This window comes from Macrobrachium rosenbergii, chromosome 13 (assembly GCF_040412425.1).
Source record: "Macrobrachium rosenbergii isolate ZJJX-2024 chromosome 13, ASM4041242v1, whole genome shotgun sequence".
In the NCBI taxonomy this organism is placed as follows: Eukaryota; Metazoa; Arthropoda; class Malacostraca; order Decapoda; family Palaemonidae; genus Macrobrachium; species Macrobrachium rosenbergii.
In genome coordinates, this window is record NC_089753.1 from 13,373,860 (window position 1) to 13,392,140 (window position 18,281).

Here is an 18,281-nt window from a genome sequence, read left to right on the forward strand (position 1 = left end):
GTATAAATTTTTGTAAAATTAGTATGGGTAACATCGTGCTCTAAAATTTTCCCTAATCTCTTCTACAGTGCAGTCCTTTTTGTTAAACAGTTTCTTACATATTGATGCTTCTGGGATAAGCCATGGAGGATTTACAGGATATTCTACTTCTAGGACTTTCTGGGATTTAAGGTGATTATTCCTAACATCCTCATTCAGTCGAATTTGGAATGGTTTAGAAGCTCTTGTACCAGAAAAACTTCGAGAGTCTGTTTCCTTTAGTGCTTGAAAGGAGGGATTTTTGGGAGCACTTTTCATTCTAGCCATGTATCGCATAACCCTAGCTCTTGCCTTCTTATATCAAGGGGTAAATGATCTGTGTCGACATAAATGCTTTCAACAGGCGAAGTTCTAAAAGCCCCTGAGCATATTCTCAACCCCATGTTGTGTACAACATCCAGTTCCTTTAGCTTGGTTTTACAGGCTGAGGAATAAATCTGACAGCCATAGTCTAACTTAGATCGACACAGAGAGTCATATAGCCTCAGAAGGGATTTCTTATCAGCCCCCCAACTAAATCCACAAACAACCTTTAAAATATTCATAGATTGTTTAACATTAAACTTTAGGGCATTTATGTGGCTAGCCCATGTTAATTTATGGTCAATAGTCATCCCCAGAAATTTAACTTCACTCTCGTAAGGAAGGATGGACCCTTTTAAACTAAGTGTGGGAACCTCTTCCACACGCCGGCACCTGGTGAATCTTACTGCAACTGTTTTGGAAGAGGAGAATTTGAAACCATTCTCATCAGCCCACTTAGTAATAGCATTAATAGACCTTTGCAAATGTTTACATACGGACAAGGAATCATATCCTGTGCAGTATATTGCAAGGTCATCGACAAAAAGCGAGCATTTAACAGGGGGCGAGATTTTTTCAATCACGCTATTTATTGCCACTGAAAAAAGTGTTACACTTAAAACGCTTCCTTGGGAACTCCTTCCTCCTGCATAAAAGGTTGGGAGAAGGAGTTTCCCACTCTTACCTTAAAAAGTCTGTCTGATAAAAGGAATATATAAACCTGACCATTCTTCCACATATGCCCATCTTGTGCAATTGTTTCATGATGCCAATTCTCCAGGTAGTGTCATATGCTTTCTCCAAGTCAAAAAATATGCCAATGGTCTGACACTTTTTGGCGAATCCTTGCTGGATTTGGTTGGTCAGCCTCAGCAAGGGATCAAGGGTGGAGCGGTTTTTTCTGAAACCAAATTGAAATGGCGATAGTAATCCTTTGGTCTCCAGGTGCCAAACCAGTCTAGTATTTATCATTTTCTCCATCAGCTTACATACACAGCTGGTAAGAGCTATTGGTCTATAGCTGGTGGCTTGGGAAGCATCTTTATTAGGCTTTTTAACAGGGACAATTATGGATATTTTCCAGTCCTTGGGTAAAATTCCAGTTTCCCATATTTTGTTTATAATCTTCAGTAAATATTTTTGGCATCATCTGGGAGGTGTTTCAGCATTTCATATATGATTGTATCCTCACCTGGAGCTGTGGATTCACTTGAGGATAAAGCGCCTCATGGAAGTTCTCTTAGGGAAAATTTGTAGTTGTATGGTTCAGATTTTCCCTGAATCAAATTCAGACACATTTCAGAATTCCTAATTCTTTGAAATTCTGGAGAATAATTGTTAGGGCTGGAAACTTTAGAAAAGTGTTTTCCTAGCTCATTGGCAACTTCAGTGGGCTCTGTGATTAGAGTGTCATTTATTTTTAACGAGGGCAATGGTGACGCTACAAATTTTCCACTCAGTTTCCTTATTTTGCGCCACACCACTCTTAGTGGGGTCTTGGAGTTTATTCCATTAATATAGTAAAGCCAACATTCTCTTTTGGCTTTCTTATAAAACGCCGCTGCTTGGCTAAAGCACGTTTGTAGATTAATTTAGACTGAGGGGAGCCACTAGTTTTGTAACGTCTGTAGCATTTTCTAGTCACTTTTCTCAGAATACCACATGTCTTATTCCACCAGGGAACTGCAGGTCTACGAGGTTTGCCTTTTGTTTTTGGAATCGAGCTTTCAGCACTCTTCAAAGTAGATTCAATAAAGTAATCATAGGCATCTAGATGAGAATGAAAGGACTCAAACTCCCTATCTAGATTGACACCCTTACTAAATTTATCCCAGTCTGCGTCCTCTACCTTCCACTTAGGTAAAACTTCAGATGGAGCATTCAGAGCATATTTCAAATGGATCGGGTAGTGATCACTTCCATTTAAATCTTCATTAACAGACCAATTAAAATCAAGGTGGATACTAGTTGAAGAAATACTAAGGTCCAGTGCAGAGAAATGATTATCGTGAATGTTGTGGAAAGTCATTGACCCATTATTATACAGGGTAACATCATTCCTGTCAATAAGGTCTTCGATTAATTTCCCTTTACTATCTAAAAACCGACTTCCCCAAAGGGGATTGTAGGCATTAAAATCACCTAGCAAAAAGTAAAGGAGCTGGAAGTTGGTCAATTAACGACTGAATATCTCCAATGTTAAAATCAAGGTCTGGTGGAAGGTATAAGGAGCAGATTGTTATCCTCTTTTCCAAAATGACTGAAATAGCGATAGCTTGTAGTGTTGTATTTAATTGTATTGTGGAGTGCTGTAGAGATTTATTAATAATAATTGCAGCACCTCCATGGGCACGATCACCAATTGGGGATATGATTTAAATATTGAATAATTTAGTCCAGGATTATAAACAGAGTTGCCTAACATTGTTTCCTGTAGGCATATAATCCCTGGATTAACTTCATGCATTAAAACTTTAAGGTCTTCTGTACGGGCTCTGAGACCTTTACAGTTCCACTGAAGAATATCGAGCAAGAATGCTAAGGTGGTAAAATGTGCTACTTCCCACTCCTTGGAGGGGAAGTACTGTTCCTAGGGTGGAGTGGGAAATTCTCCTTTATAAGAGATTGTTTTCTTAATCCCTTTTCATCTGAATTGGTGTTCAGGGTCTTTGGTTGATCTTCATATTTTTTATTATGAACCTGATGTTTCAGAATTATTGCTGTGGTTCTGTGCACCACTAATCCTATTTGTCTTAGGGCGGCAAGACTGAATTGAACTCAGATGTTTTTGTTCTGAAACTACTTTTGGAACCACCTTTCTAGGAGGAGAGATGTCTTCCAAAACACTGAACCCATTTGAAGTTTTTATTATAAAATTATCATTATTTGGGAACTATTTCTTGTGCGTTTCTTGGTAGTTGCAACCGTAGTTTTATTATTATTTTTGTTTGTGGCTGTGGCGATCGATGGCTCTGAACTAGCTCTATCTAATTGGGATTGTTCCTTTAGCTTATTTTGGTTTGAAGTATTTACAGAATATTTTCCTGAATTATTGGCCGATTTTGGCACCCTTATTTTTGGAGATGAATCGACAGCTGTGGATGTGGTGGAAGATAAATTTTCTGTGCTTTTGGAAGTACAATTTTTTGCTACTGGACTTCAAAGCACTTGCCGACGAAAAAGTTTCTCACCAGTTTGGAGATTTTCATTATTATTTATGGTTCGAGAAATACCAGGTTTGTGATATCTTCCATCAGACACAGTTATTGGTGGCCTTACATTGTTGGAAGTTTTCATAAGTTTTATTACAGAAGCATACGTAGTGTTGGCACTTTGTTTGCCCCCATTACCGTGCGCTTTGCTTCACTAATGCTAATATGTTCATTATCTGCCACTGCCAACACGTCTTGTTCAAATTTATATCTGGGACAAGCCCTAGAGTTTGGTGTGTGATCACCCTTGCAAAGAAAACAGTATCGGGCTGCTTTGCAATCATCAAAATTATCGTGCTCTGCAGAGCACACAGGACATCTTTTATTGTTATCGCAAGAGTTTTGAATGTGGCCATATTCAAAGCATTTGCGACACTGTCTAGGACTTCTTTTATATTTTTAACCTGCATCCTCTCATGGCCAACAATGATGGTATCAGGTAGGTAATTGGAGGAGAAGGTTAAAGAATAGCTGCATCACCACCCAGTTTTTACATGAGATACATAAGGAGGGCATCGATGGAGAATCTCCTCCTCTTTAAAAACATGCAGATCTTTTGAGTAAACTACTCCTTTCAGTGTATTAAAGAATCTGTGAGATGAAATAGATTCAATATTTCCACTTTCAGGAGGTTTAAAGTTAGCTAACAGAACTGCTTGAGTCTCATTTCCAGCTTTTATTAGAAGATTCTTTCCATACCGTTTCAAATTTCCTATGGGAATGGAACCAACCTTGCTCTCAATGCAGTCAGCAGCTTTTATCAAATTTTCCCTCCCTCCTTGTAGATAGCAACATGCCATAGAGGGGAGGAAGAGCTCTGGTACATGGGACTGGTCCATGTTCTTCAGCCTTTGGAACAAAGTCAAATGGCTCATCATTCAAGTTTTTCACTGAAAACACTTTCGTGCTGACAACTGAGTCATTTAGAATGTGGCCATGGAGTCTCTGTTGTGCCTCACTAGCTTCCAAGGGAGAGGAAAATTTGATAAAAGCACAAAATGACTGCTTATCTTTTTCTAGAACTAATTTAATTCTTTCCACTTTGCCGAATTGCTTCACTACACTGTATAAACATTCGTAATCTAATGATAAGTTTACATTAGTGCAATAAAGGACCCTATTATTTGAATCAAATCCACCAGATTTATTAACACCCTGGTGTCTCAGTGTTTGGTTCTGTCCAACAGCCAAGCCCGTATCCATGTTCATGCCAGAAGTCGTTGCCAGTGCCGTTAAGTCATCGGATCAGGGAGGGAGAACTAGAAGCCAAATCCATAAGTTTAAACCAGTCCACATGCAAAGGTCCAAAAGTGCACACCCGACACCCAAGAGCCCCGCACAGACCCCGACAGCATATCAAAAGGACAAACTGGGCAGCTCCACTGCTCAGCTCCCCACCCCAACACACTCCCAAAGCCCACGAAGAGACCCCAAGCTGCCAAGCATGCACACATCAGACCACCACACACAAACTGGTTCATCCACCCACCCAAAACTGCTTGGTCATATCAAGAAAGTATCGTAGATCAGTCAGGTATTCGCATTCTCCACCAATGGCACAAGTGAGAGTTGACTCCCAACAGTCCACCCCATACCCTACCCTTTCGGGATAGCACCAGTACGCTTGCAGTGGCCCAGGTATAAGCCAATCCGCCTGCTGGGAGTTCTGCCCCACTAATGGGGACTGACTCCCCACTCCAACATACTCGTGGGCTTCGGACAAAAGCCAGGAGTCCCACCTCCAAAACCAGCCCCTGGATTCCGATGGGCTGATCCCCAGAGATGGTTCCGCCCTCAAGATAGCAGTGGGAAAAATCCCATCACCATCTCTTAGGTCCAAACTATCTCGGGTGGCGACTCAACCACCACAACTCCCACAATTAGCTTCGAATGCGAACCCTTCCAAAAAACGATCCCTTCTCAGACTCACCTAAGCAGTAAAATTTTGCGAATGTGGAAATGTCCACGCCATTTAAACCAAAAACTATGTAGGATGATTCGTCAGGACCCGGGCCCAAAGGCCAGGGTCCCTTAGCCCCTCACCTCGTCAAGGCGTCCTACTCGAGGGGCAAAGCTGGAAGGGAAATCAGGTCTATAAAAGATGGCGGTTGAAATTGGCTGTATGAGACAGTAGATCTTGCTTGTCCGAAATGGGTAGTAAGACAAATGATAAGCAAAGAAGATGGACAAATCGAAGGAAAAGATTATCATCATCATCATCATCTCAGTTTGATCCGTAGTCGGGGTCACAGTTTATAATGAGCCTTTTAGACAGTAAGGATTATACAAAGTGTCTTCCAAAACTGAATACTGATCATTTAACAGGAAATGTGTGTCTGAAATCAGAAGACATTGATTAGTCTAGGAAGAATTCTGTTGACAAGTGTTTACACACTAATCTCTCACCCAGGGAAAGGCCTTCAGATTCAAGGATCACGTGAAGAGCCTTCAGCTTTTTGAATTAAGGGGAACTCATTTGACTGATGATGTTAGTAATGTATAATTGTATACTTGACTTTTAACTTTACCCTTCCTCATATCTCGGTTACGCGGAGGAATTCATGATGCATAGGCCTATCTGACTTATCCTGTCTGTCATGGACATTAAAAGAAATGTTTTAAGAGGAAAATTTTTTGGGGGAATTTACTTTTAGAGTGATTTGAAGCTGAGCTTTGTAAAAGAAAATTTCAAGTGAAGCTATTTATAGTTGAATCTTAAAGGAAAAAGGAATTTTGAATTTAGTTGTTAATAAAATCTCTATTAGTCGAGTTTTGGAAAGAAAAGTAGAAACATGAGACTTGTGATGTCATTTCGGAAGCTATTTACGAGTGAATCCCTCTTTAGACCTTGTCTAGGCTCATCCTAGATCCCACAAGGGGAAACAACGGTTCCCCCAGTGGGAGAGGAACGTGGATAGTCCACCACTCCCACCCTCGGAGGTAGAATCCTAAGGAAGAACCTCTGGCAGCAGGTTAAGAGGGGGTTGCCTCTAGGTGTTAGCCTATCGATTCCTGACATGTCTTTTCGGGACGAGGTTGCTAGTCCATGCCTTTCTCCTCCATCCATGGCTGCGACCCACCACAGTCTTCAAACTAATTGGAGTCAGTGCTGACGTGTTACAGTAAGGTTTACCGAAACACTGTTGAAGCATTGTCATTTAAATTCATGTGGCTAATTAGTTTTTACAGTCGCAGAAAACGTAATTAGTTTCCCTATTGTTTTATGTGGAATTGTTCCCGGCATGAACAGTGGAGACCTGTATTTCGCCTTTAGAGTATTTTCGTTGTTTCATAGGCACAATGTTATGAGCGACCGCGTTTGTCAACAACTGTCAACAACTTGCCATTCTCTGCTTCATTCAAGTGTTTCGGAAAATTCTTGCTTCGTTTAATTGAACTTAGGTGTATGGATAAGTTTGTAAGTTTTGCTGGCTTGGCGTGTTATTTACTGTATCGAAAAAAAATGTATGAAACTTACTTTCACGAATAGTGACTGGCTTTCATGTATGCACAGGCGTACCCAACCAGGTCAGTTTTCGTTGTGCTTTTCAACTTTTAGCATTAGTGAAGGACTTTATTGTAAAGTAATGGCGTATTCTTGCCTGTTTATTTCCTCGAGGAAAACTTCAATAGGTCGAGTGTTTCACTGTACGTATACGTAAAAGGACGTATGAAAGTGAAAACTATACTTCATGGCTACAAGTCCCCACAGTCACGGTATGCAAATCAGACCATTGTTTCGGACTAAAATAGAACTGCGAGAAATAAAATTCTCTTAATTAGAACAAATTATAATAATTTCTCTTGAAACAATGCTATGGTCCCACCGGGTCTCATAAAGACGTCTTGTGTCCTTATAGCATTCCAGTAAGAATCGACAGGGTTTACGTCGTTGTGAGTGTTCTAAATGAGGTTAAACCTCATTTAGTTCTCGATGGAAGTGTACTTCGACGGTGAACAGTCATTTAACTCCATTGCAGCAAGGGTTGGCAGAACTAACCTTGGTAAGGCTTGGTTAATTGGGGTCGTATTCCAGCCTGTGAGCTGTTCATTGGTTGACGGCTAGATATTGAGTGTGTTTGTACAATGGTGTCGATGGTCTCCATATAAGGTTCACATGTCCTTCGTTGGTTGTAGACATCAGTGCCTCCTGATACCTTTTTTTGGGTTGTTTATTTTAAAACACCATTGGAACGTCATTAAGTCTGATGAGTGTTCAAGATATTCCGGCCTCCCGTTATTGTTGACGGCTGTGTACCTTTTTAGTCTAGCTCAATTCATCCAGGTAATGGTTAACGACTGACACTATCATAGCAGGAATTGGTAACCATGTTAGGATGTCATCTGAAAACTCTTTGAGGCAAGGATATTTCATTTTAGATAGATAGGAAATGCGGTGTTTTGCTGGGATGTTTCATTTTTTTACTATGCGGTATTCTTACTATGCGGTATAGGCTATATTTCGGAAGAAAGTCCATTATTACTGACACTGTTTCTGATATCTTGATTTGGGTATACCAGATTTTGGTCTCAGATTTTCAGTATAATTGGCTTTGTAATATTTGCATTTTCATGACATCATAGGAAAAAGAACGATGGAGGTTGTATTCTAACCCCAAATTTACCTAACGAATTGTGAATGCTATAACATTAAATGGTAGAAAACTTTGAAACTGATGTGTGCTTAATATTAATTGGTAGAAAAATCTGAACCTATGATGTGTGCTCGTAGATTTATGTTCTTATATTATAAGAGCATGCATTCCTGATGCTGAAAACTGCTAACCCCTTTAGGTCTTCGCGATCTGCGTGGGATATTCAAAGTTCACGAAAAGATGCTTAAAAAATTGTATTAGAAATAATGGTGAAATTTATTAAATTTATTTCGGTCTAAGGTACTGATACGCCGGGTTTTAGTTGATATTGGTGCAGTTAAACTGTTAAATCTTCAGAAAAAAAATTAAAAGCACGATCTTGGTTTATAGTTCCACCATGAATTATTAGTGCTTTGAGGCGGGAGAACGTTGTTGAATACACACTCGCCCTTCCTCATATGTGGAGGTGAATGATATCCGCTGTTCTTGTACTCTGCTTACGTAGCAACATTTACTACAGATGCATTTTTAAAACATACTTAAAAATTTCAAGTAAAACTGAAATGTTACAGTAACATTCTGTGTGTAGTATGGAGAAATAGATTTCCTCCTTTTTTTCATAATTATGAATAACTGGTGACAGTTTCGTAAAGGCAAAATCGTATAGAAATTAACGAAAACTAGATCTATTTTGAAGGCCCTTTAGTTCAGAAGTTTCGAAGCACATTTATAGTTAATAATGTTATGTGATTTAACACCTTTAAGTAATTAAGTTAAACATTTCATATTTTTGGCAAGATATTGGCGTTAGGGAATTAAGATAATTCTGTGAATTGAATATATTTAATACTGAAATGCAACTGCATGTTTAGAAAACACAATTATAGCTGTTTAATATTGAAATATGTGGAAAAAATTATTTTAAGTAAATGCTTGCGTCACCTGATAGTTAAACATGCCAGGTGGCTTGATTTTGGCTTGATTCTTGTCAAACAAAATTGATCGTTAAGTAATACATCGTGAATGTGTTGTTTTTGTAACTTGCCTAACCACTTGAGAGAGAAATAAAAGATTCATTTATTGTAGAGTAGGGGAATTGCCAAACTTTTGTGTTGTTTTTTAACTTGCTTAACCACTTGAGAGAGAAATGTAAAAGATTCATTTAATGTAGACCAGCGGAGTTGCAAAACTTTTGATAGCGTCTTAAGAAAATTTCCAAATCTATTGAATTACTACTGCTCGTGTGAAGTACGAGTGCTTATGACGCTGCTATGGCTAATGAACAAAAGTTAGCCAAACCGAAAGTCCGGTTGAACAAATCCAGCTTTGTTTTTATGTTATATGTTATGAATTGCCGCTATTTTCGCCTCGTACAGACATTTTTTTTTTTTTTTTTTTAGCATATTAAATTAGTATTTTTTCATTGCCTTGGTTTTATATCTTATCTTGTGAGAGTTGAGCTACAGAACACTTGTACAGGGAATGTTTTTCTTTGGGCAAATTTTCAATGATGGTAAGATTTATTAACGTAAGATTTTAGCTGAGTCCAAAGTATGAATCTAACTTATAAATCTGACAGTTCTCGTGGAACATCTGACCTTATACAAGTGTTATATTTGACCCTGCATCAATTTTTATTAGGTCCTCTCTTTTATCGGATGTCTCTTGTAGAGTCGTAGTCGAGTAAGTTCAGGTTATTACAAAATATACAACAGCTTTTAACTGCAGTCTTCACCCATAGTTTGGAAGAATAAACAAATGAAATCTTTCTCACTCGATTGGTTTCAGTGACTGCTTATGGCCCATTGCCACTTTACCGGACCGCTAAGATCTTTTTTTTAAAGGTTTGGTAACTCATTTCGTTTTTCCAAGGCATTGGTGGTTAATATTACCTTCCCCTGCCCAGGGCTTTACTCTTGTGTAAAAATCTTGCATATGGTTAACAAGTATACTATTACGAGGGTGAACTGATTTGTAGGTCTCTCCTTTTATGTGTGTGTGTGTGTGTTTGCGTGTACAGTACAAATTGCTGTATTTCAGTGGTATATTTTATCAAAGTATGGTTTTAATTTCTTACTAGCCTTAGCACAGGGTGTATTTGTGTATCCTAGGAATAATGGTTGAATTAGACATAATGGAATACTGAACTTGCGAAGGAGTACGCGAGTTTTGTAAAGAAAATTTTACAAGAGTTATTGTTGGCTGGTCAAGTAGCATATTATCTTTTTGCATATTAAAAAAATTATACATGAAGTAAATTGAGTGTTAAGAAAACTAACATTATTATAATAATATTGACTAATGTCCTCAAGTTGAAAAGTAACAAAAAACAATGGTGACATGGTAAATTACGGATAGGCCTACTGAGTGACACGAACACCGTTAAAGGGACATCAGGATGCCACACTTAATTGGCAAAGTGTGTGGCCTTTCTGTGGATCGAACACATCAGAGGGTCGTAGTTTGTGTGCAAGTTAACTCGATGCGTTGAAAGATTCCTTATGGTTAAAGATAAAATGTTGATGGGAAAGTCTTGCCAGAGATGAACCTGCTTAAATAAAGTAATAATTATTACATTTTTTGTTGATGCTGTATTTAATGTGCTTTAAACAGGCCTTAAAATGAGGTAGAATAGTGCACGAAAAGAAGGATAAAAGAAAGTTAAGCAAAATTGCTAATAAACTGCCCCTCAGCTGATTCGTTCATCGGTTTGAGAGTGGATTGAGGAGACTATTGTTCCATGTTTCTAAAGGGAATGATGATTAGTGAATTTTTTACACTTAAAATCCAATCTGGCACCTTCTTGGCTTCTTACTGAGGCTAGTAACTAAAGGACAGACAAGGAAGACTATCCGTTTTGAAAATTTTTCCTGACCAGGGGATTCGCTGTTCAGAGGAGCTTAAAAAACAAGTATACCTTAGTTTAACCAGACCACTGAGCTGATTAACAGCTCTCCTAGGGCTGGCATGAAGGATTAGATTTATTTTACGTGGTTAAGAACCAATTGGTTACCTACCACATTATAACGAGAAATTAATTTCTATCACCAGAAGTAAATTCCTCTAATTCTTCATTGGCCAGTCAGAGAATTGAACGCAGGACCAGCAGTGCTAGCTGAGAACAATACCCACCTGTCCAATGAGGAACATAGAGGAGCTCGAGTTTGGTATTAGGTCGTATGGTCCTCGACTTGAAAAGTAAAAAAAAAAAAAATCCAGCTAACAATCATTACACGTTCCATATCCATGACTTTTCATAATGAATGAAATGTTCAATATTGTGACCGTCCATGTGAACAACATGCTGGCGGCAGGAAAGGTTTAGCTCTTGGGTTTGTGCCCCGGAAGCTTCCCACGCTTTGCTGAGAGTCTGTTGCCACCTGAAGCACACAGGCACTTCCCGTCTCGCTCCTTAGCAACAAGCCCAGCCAGCAGGATAGCAACACTTCTGTGACACAGCTGATTTTCATATATTCAGAAGACAAAGTCTAAAATCAAATGCATGTGCACTATTGGTCTGTTAATTACGATGTAATTTTCCTGGCCACTGATTGGTCAGCAAACCATATAAATACCACTGTCATTTGTTAATAAATCAGAACTCCTAGATCTCTTGTCTTAATCATCCCGCTAAAGTGGCGACCCTGCTGCACCAACACTCGGCAAAGATGTCCGACAAAGACATCTTCGCCACCATTTCAGCTTTGCCGTTACCACAGAACACTCGGCCCTGCCGCCAAGAACTGCCTCCCGGGGCGCCCATGGCCAAAAAATGCGTGAGACTGCTACCACCATTTGCAGTAACCATAGCAGGTGCATATCCCTCAACCAGGGGCCATACTAATGTACACAAAACCAAACCATAATTCTGATATATCCAATCTACATGTGCCATTAGCACCTTTGTCTTTTTTATCCTTGATTCCGCCACAGGTACTTTTTTTTTTTTTTTTTTTTTTTTTTTGACACGGGCCTGCCGTTCCCTTCTGCCTATACAGTCAACCAACCAAATGCCCACAGCCATCCGAAGTCCAACTCACAGCTGCCAATGGCTCTTCCATCCTTACCTTCGGCCAGAAGCATCTTGACCTTAACCTCGGCGACAGAAAGTACCACTGGTAGTTTACCGTCACGGACGTCTCATTACCTCTCCTCTGGGGGGACTTCTTGGCACACCACCAACTGCTCGTGGACACTGCCAACAGGCGCCTCGTCGATGCCATCGATCTGTCCACGACGCCAGTCACTGCAGTACCTGCAGAACTTGTCCTCCATGTCACTGACTCCAAAGACGATTTTGCACACCTGCTCGCCACATAACCTGAATTATGACAATCTCATCAAATCCCTGCCAAACACGGTATTTTCCACCATATTAAAATCTCTGGCCTTCCCGTACACCCCCGTTTCCGGCGCCTACCACCCGAAAAACTTGCTGCTGCAAAGAAAACCTTTGCAGATGGAGAAGATGGGTTGGTGTCAAAAGGCACCCAGTCCTTGGGCATCTTCTTTCCACATAGTAACATAAAAGGATGGCACCCTATGCCTGTGCTTATTACAGAAGGCTGAGCATGATCACCGAGGCTGACCACTACCCACTCCCTAACACCACAGACATGACCACCTTCCTACATGGCCCAAAAATCTTCTCAAAGCTGGACCTTTTCAAAGGGTACTTCCAGGTCCCCATGATTCCTGAAGACATCCCAAAGACTGCCATCACAACACTCTTCAGCACCTTCACCTTCAGTTACTCCTGCTTTGGCCTCCACAATGCAGGAGCTACTTTTCAGCGATTAATGGACAGCATCCTGGGAGACCTTCCCTTCTGCATCTGTTATGTCGACGATATTTTAATTTTCTCTGCATTAGAGGAGCACCTCCAATACCTGCACATTGTCCTCCAACACCTGCAAGAAAATGGCCTCGTTGTCCGATACAACAAATGCTCCTTCGCCACCAAGAGGGTAGAATTCTTGGGGTACCTCATAACACCTCAGGGCGTCCAGCCCCTGCCAGAGAATGTTGCTGCTTCAGGAAGTTCCCCACCTTTACCACCATCAGAGTCTACAAGAATTCCTCAGAATGGTGAACTACTATCATCACTTTTAGCCCCACATCGCCTCGACCCTGGCCCCACTCTATGAAATCCTCAAGGGCAAGCCCAAGGCCCTTGCCTGGGGACTCCAGCAGGAAGCCGCCTTCACCACCACCAAAAACGCCCTCGCCAAGGCCACTGCCCTCTCTTTCCCTGCACCAGGTCATCCTCTACTGCTGTCAATGGACACCAGTAATGTAGTTATAGGAGCTGTGTTGGAACAGATCATTCGCGGTCGTCCTCGACCCCTCGCCTTTTTTTAGCAGGAAACATAGCAAGATAGAGACAAACTACTCTACGTTTGACTGCGAACCCCTGGCGGCATACCTCGCCATCATACACTTCCAACATTTCTTGGAAGCCACACCTTTCACCCTTCAAAGTGGCCATCAAGCGCTAGTACATTCTATAAACTGCAGTCCGATGCCTGGTCACCCCGTCAGTGCCACCACTTGTCAGCCATCGCTGAATTCAACTGCACCCTTCATCACATTCCTGGGAAACACAACTCTGTCACTGACGCCCTCTCCAGAATCTCCGTCGATGAAGTACACCTTGGCCTTGATTACAAGCAGCTGGCAACTAAGCAATAGCAGGACCCAGAGCTCAATGCCTGCAAAACTTTATTAACATCTCTGCAATGGCACAATGTCTCCCTCAACGACAACAGCCCCACCTCCATCCTCTCTCATATCAGCACTGGCCGCCCATGCCCATGGATCCTACAGGCACTCAGACATCACGTCTTCAACATCGTCCATGGTCTGGTACACCCTTCAGGACAATCCTGAAGAAGTGCTTTATCTGGCATGGCATATCGAAAGATGGAAAGTCATGGTTCCGTGAATGTCCCTCCTACCAGCTCTCCAAAATCCAACGTCACATAAATTCAGGCGTGGGCTCCTTTCATCAACCGCAACACCGTTTCGCTGATGTCCACATCGACATTGCAGGAACCCTCCCACGCTCTGAAGGACATCGGTACCTTCTCACAATGGTTTATCCGCTCGACAAAATGGCCCGAAGCCGCCCCTATGACAGAGGCATCAGCAGCAGTGTGTGCCAGTGCTTTCCTCTCATCATGGGTGTCCAGATTCGGCATACCAGATCACATCACCTCCAACAGAGGCACTACCTTCATGTCGCAGCTCTGGACGTCCCTAAACCACCACCTCGGCACCCAGTTGCATCACACAACCACCTACCATCCTGAATCGAATGGCATGGTTGAGAGGTTCCACCACACCTTGCCCTGATATCTTGCTGCAACTCCTCAACCTGGTACTCACAGCTTCCATGGGTCCTCCTTGGCCCTTGGACCACACCCAAAGAGGGCCTTGGCCTGTCAGCAGCAGAGATGGTGTATGGCAATCCACTTGTGATCCCTGGTGAGTTCTTCCCCGACAATAATCCCTCACCTGACATCATCAGACTCCAGACCATCGTCGGAAAATTCGCCCCTGACCTCCCATCCTGTAAGCCAACCAACAGCACCTTTATACCCAAGGATCTGCATACTGCAACACGTGTTCATCAGAACCGATGCCATGCAACCGCCCTTAACCCAGCCCTACAAGGACCCCTACTGGGTCATCGACCGCAAGCAGAAAGCCTTTGTCATTGACATTCGTGGCATGACAGATTGGATTGCCATTGACCGCCTGAAACCAGCATATTTACTCGACGACATTACTCCTCCAATCCAGTATTCAAGGGTGGGACGCCCTCTGCAGTGCCCTGGTCAACTTTAAGGTGGGTATTGTGACCGAGAAGTATTGTGCCCCAGAAATTTCCCACACTTTGCTGAAAGTCTGTCACCACCAGCAGCACCCCTGCAATTTCCACGTCTCGCTCCTTAGCAACAAGTCCAGCCAGCAGGATAGCAACACTTCGCGGCACACCTGGTTTTCATATGTTCAGAAGACCTAAAGTCCAAAATCAAATGCATGTGCACTGTTGGTCTGTTAGTTACTATGTAATTTTCCTGGCCTCTGATTGGTCAGCAATCCATATAAATACCATTCATTTGTTAATAAATCAGAACTCGTAGATCTCTCATCTTAATCATCCCACTAAAGGTTCTAGTAAATGTAAAATGGTCTCCTGGGAGATGAGTACATTTTACCTTCAGTAGGGATGATATATTTAAAGAACCATTAAGTTCTAGAGTAGGCCGTTAGTCACAATGACTCAATTTTTTTATGTGGAAGGTATATACGCTGTGGTGTACAAGGTTATTGAAATGACATATACGGTTCTGATTTTTGCTCATGTTTCCCGAATTTTTCACACCATAGAAACTGAAACTAGGTTTATTGAGTTGTTCATTTGACCTTGTAGAGCCCTTGAATACCGAAAAGTGCACGGCGAGCACTATCTTGCAGATTAGCTTTTTCGCCCAATAGCTTGGGAAAATACCCCCACTGGGGGGTAGTGCCGTCAGTGTGCATCTCACTCGATGCAATGCAGGCGTTACTAAAGGTTCTTTGCAGCCCCTTCGGCCCCTAGCTGCAACCCTTCCCATTCCTTTTACTGTACAGTGCCTCAATTCATGTTATATTTCTTCCATCTTGCTATCCACTCTCTCCTAACGATTATTTCTTAGTGCAGCTGCTTTGAGGTTTTCCTCCTGTTACACCTTTCAGACCTACCTACTCTCAATTTCCTTTCCAGGGCTGAATGTCCTCAATGGTCCCAGTGCTTGGCCTTTGGCCAGAACTCTATATTCCATTCCATTTAGGAAATACGGAACGGTAGGTTCAACTTTTTCAGGAAATATGTATAATTCTTGTAAGTTGTCACCCTCGGCAGCTTAAACTAATGCGTTATTTTCTATAAGATTTGTTATTTGATTAATTGGCAAAACGGTCGAAGAGGAAGGCTATTTAGCATGTTTGATTTGGAGGCCTGACTGCCGGTACCTGTCGGCTTACTTGGTTCATCAGATGGATAACTTTTTATGGGGGAAGGGGACGCTGGTATTTGCTGCAGTGTTTACTGGGACATAGGAAGATGGAATTTTTTCAGTCGTTACGATTTGTTATAGTCATTTCTGGCATATTTGAATGAACTGTTGAGAGTTTTGTTTACCTCATTGGTTTTTCCCTCGTAATATGTCGTTAACATCGGCAAAGTGTTTTTATTTCGAGGGCGTTGTCAAAATTTGTACTAACAGGATCTAGGAAAGGTAAAGAGCTTAACAAGGTTATTAGGCTAATGGAATTTTTCCTTTTTTTAGGGGAGATGACGATTGAGATTGATCTATGGCTTCTGATTATTCGAATGAACAAGATAATTTTATTTTGCATTTTTTGGGGAGGGTCCTATTTTGAGTAATCGTCGTTTACTTTATTCTGACCCACTTGTTCTCTATTATTTCTCAGCTATTTCTGTTAGCAATTACTTAAGTAAAAAAAACCTTATTGCCGGGGGGTAGTCATTCTGCATTTCCGTAATAAAAGCTAAAAAGCGGTTCAGAGGAATAACCTCGATAGCGTTGCAACCAAGCACGTACAACCCAGTTAACACCAGGCAGGGGTCAATGATTTCAGTCTTTGCTGAGCTTCGGGGCGGAAGGAGAATCTGCATGGTCAACGTATCCGGTGTGGAGGCTAAATGGATCAAGTGATACGCCCACTTTTATCATTTTCCTTTTATGGGATTCGTGGACTTACAGAAATGTTTTTAACATAACACTTTAAACCTTGAAAGCAACCCTTTTATTAGCTTTTGGTTTCGAAAGCATTACAACGAAGAGTACCTAAATCTGCACTTGGATTGTAAAAGATAAAAAGTGTTATTATGGTTATTCATTGTAACTGTAGGCTTAAACTCCTAATTTTTATTATAGGCTAGCCAGCGTAAGTTCTCAACTCATGCGTTACTGTTTCAATTGTTCTTCGTAATTCGTATTTTTTTTTTTTATTGTACACCCGTCTATCTCCGCTTACATCCTGTTTTCTGGCATTTGTACTCGCGTGGCACATACAGAATAGCAACGCTTGATACTTACGCGTACAATTTGCCATTGGAATTTTGACCATATTTGCGACTTCCTTGATTATTACTTTGTTCACATTGAGTCACGATCTCCCTTTTATACAGTTACAATACTGTAATCTTTATAATCCTTCCGAGCCAGTAATTTTGCTCAAATAATGTTAGGGTTTGCACCCATCTTTATCAACGTGTCTATCCGTCATTTCCTCACATAACTTGCATGGGAATGTTTGCAGTATTTGTCAGGAAATTCTAAGTGTACACTATCTTACGTCTGGTTTCGTAGCTGGAGTATATTCTTTGGGCACCTCAGTTAAGCTATGATTGCTTCCTCCCGTCCCCCAACCCCTCCTTTTTCAGCAGTGGGGTCATCCACCATCGTTTCATAACTGTTTTTGAATGGCTCTCTTTTCTAACTGAATTTTTCATACCTGAGGTTTCGATGACTGGTCTTAGTCTTTGTCCAAACCAAGGTCTAGACTTTAGTCCAAACAATTAACCAAACTTGCTGCGTTCTGTTGCTTTGCGCATGAGCACTAGTCTTTCGTCTTATAAATTCAGACATATCACTTTTTATCTCCATGTTCTCAGTTGCATAAGATGTTCATAGCTGTTTTTTTAAAAAAACATTTCCGTGACGTATACCCCTGTACTTCACTGGTATGAGCTTTTTTATGGTTGCATGAGTCTGGTTCTATTTTCCCTGCAGAACATTCGGCGTTACGTCGTTTTTGGGCCTACCTTCGCTTGAGAAATGCTTAACATTTTGGTGTCCAATTCAGTTACTGTCAATTCTAGTTCACCTATTTAACTTTTATATGATATTAGTTTTGTTCTAGTTTTGTCTAGCAGAGTTGCGCGGTTGTTGGAAACCAACGCACGTCAACTCATGCAATCGATATTTTTCCGATTTATTCTGGTGTAAAGCTTGGTTGCTTTGATACTATCAGAACCATTAAGTTCATTTTGGTATCAAATGCCGCGCAAATGTCAGACCACGATCACGTGTGACGCAGTCGCAGGTGTCCGGCGATC

The 18,281-nt window shown here is 41.2% G+C and overlaps 1 protein-coding gene across 1 annotated transcript in view; it reads left to right on the top strand.

The window, feature by feature from the left end:
- The window catches only part of LOC136844916 (protein Star-like), a 69,955-nt gene that overhangs the window by 3,226 nt on the left and 48,448 nt on the right, over positions 1–18,281 (top strand). The window lies entirely within an intron of this gene.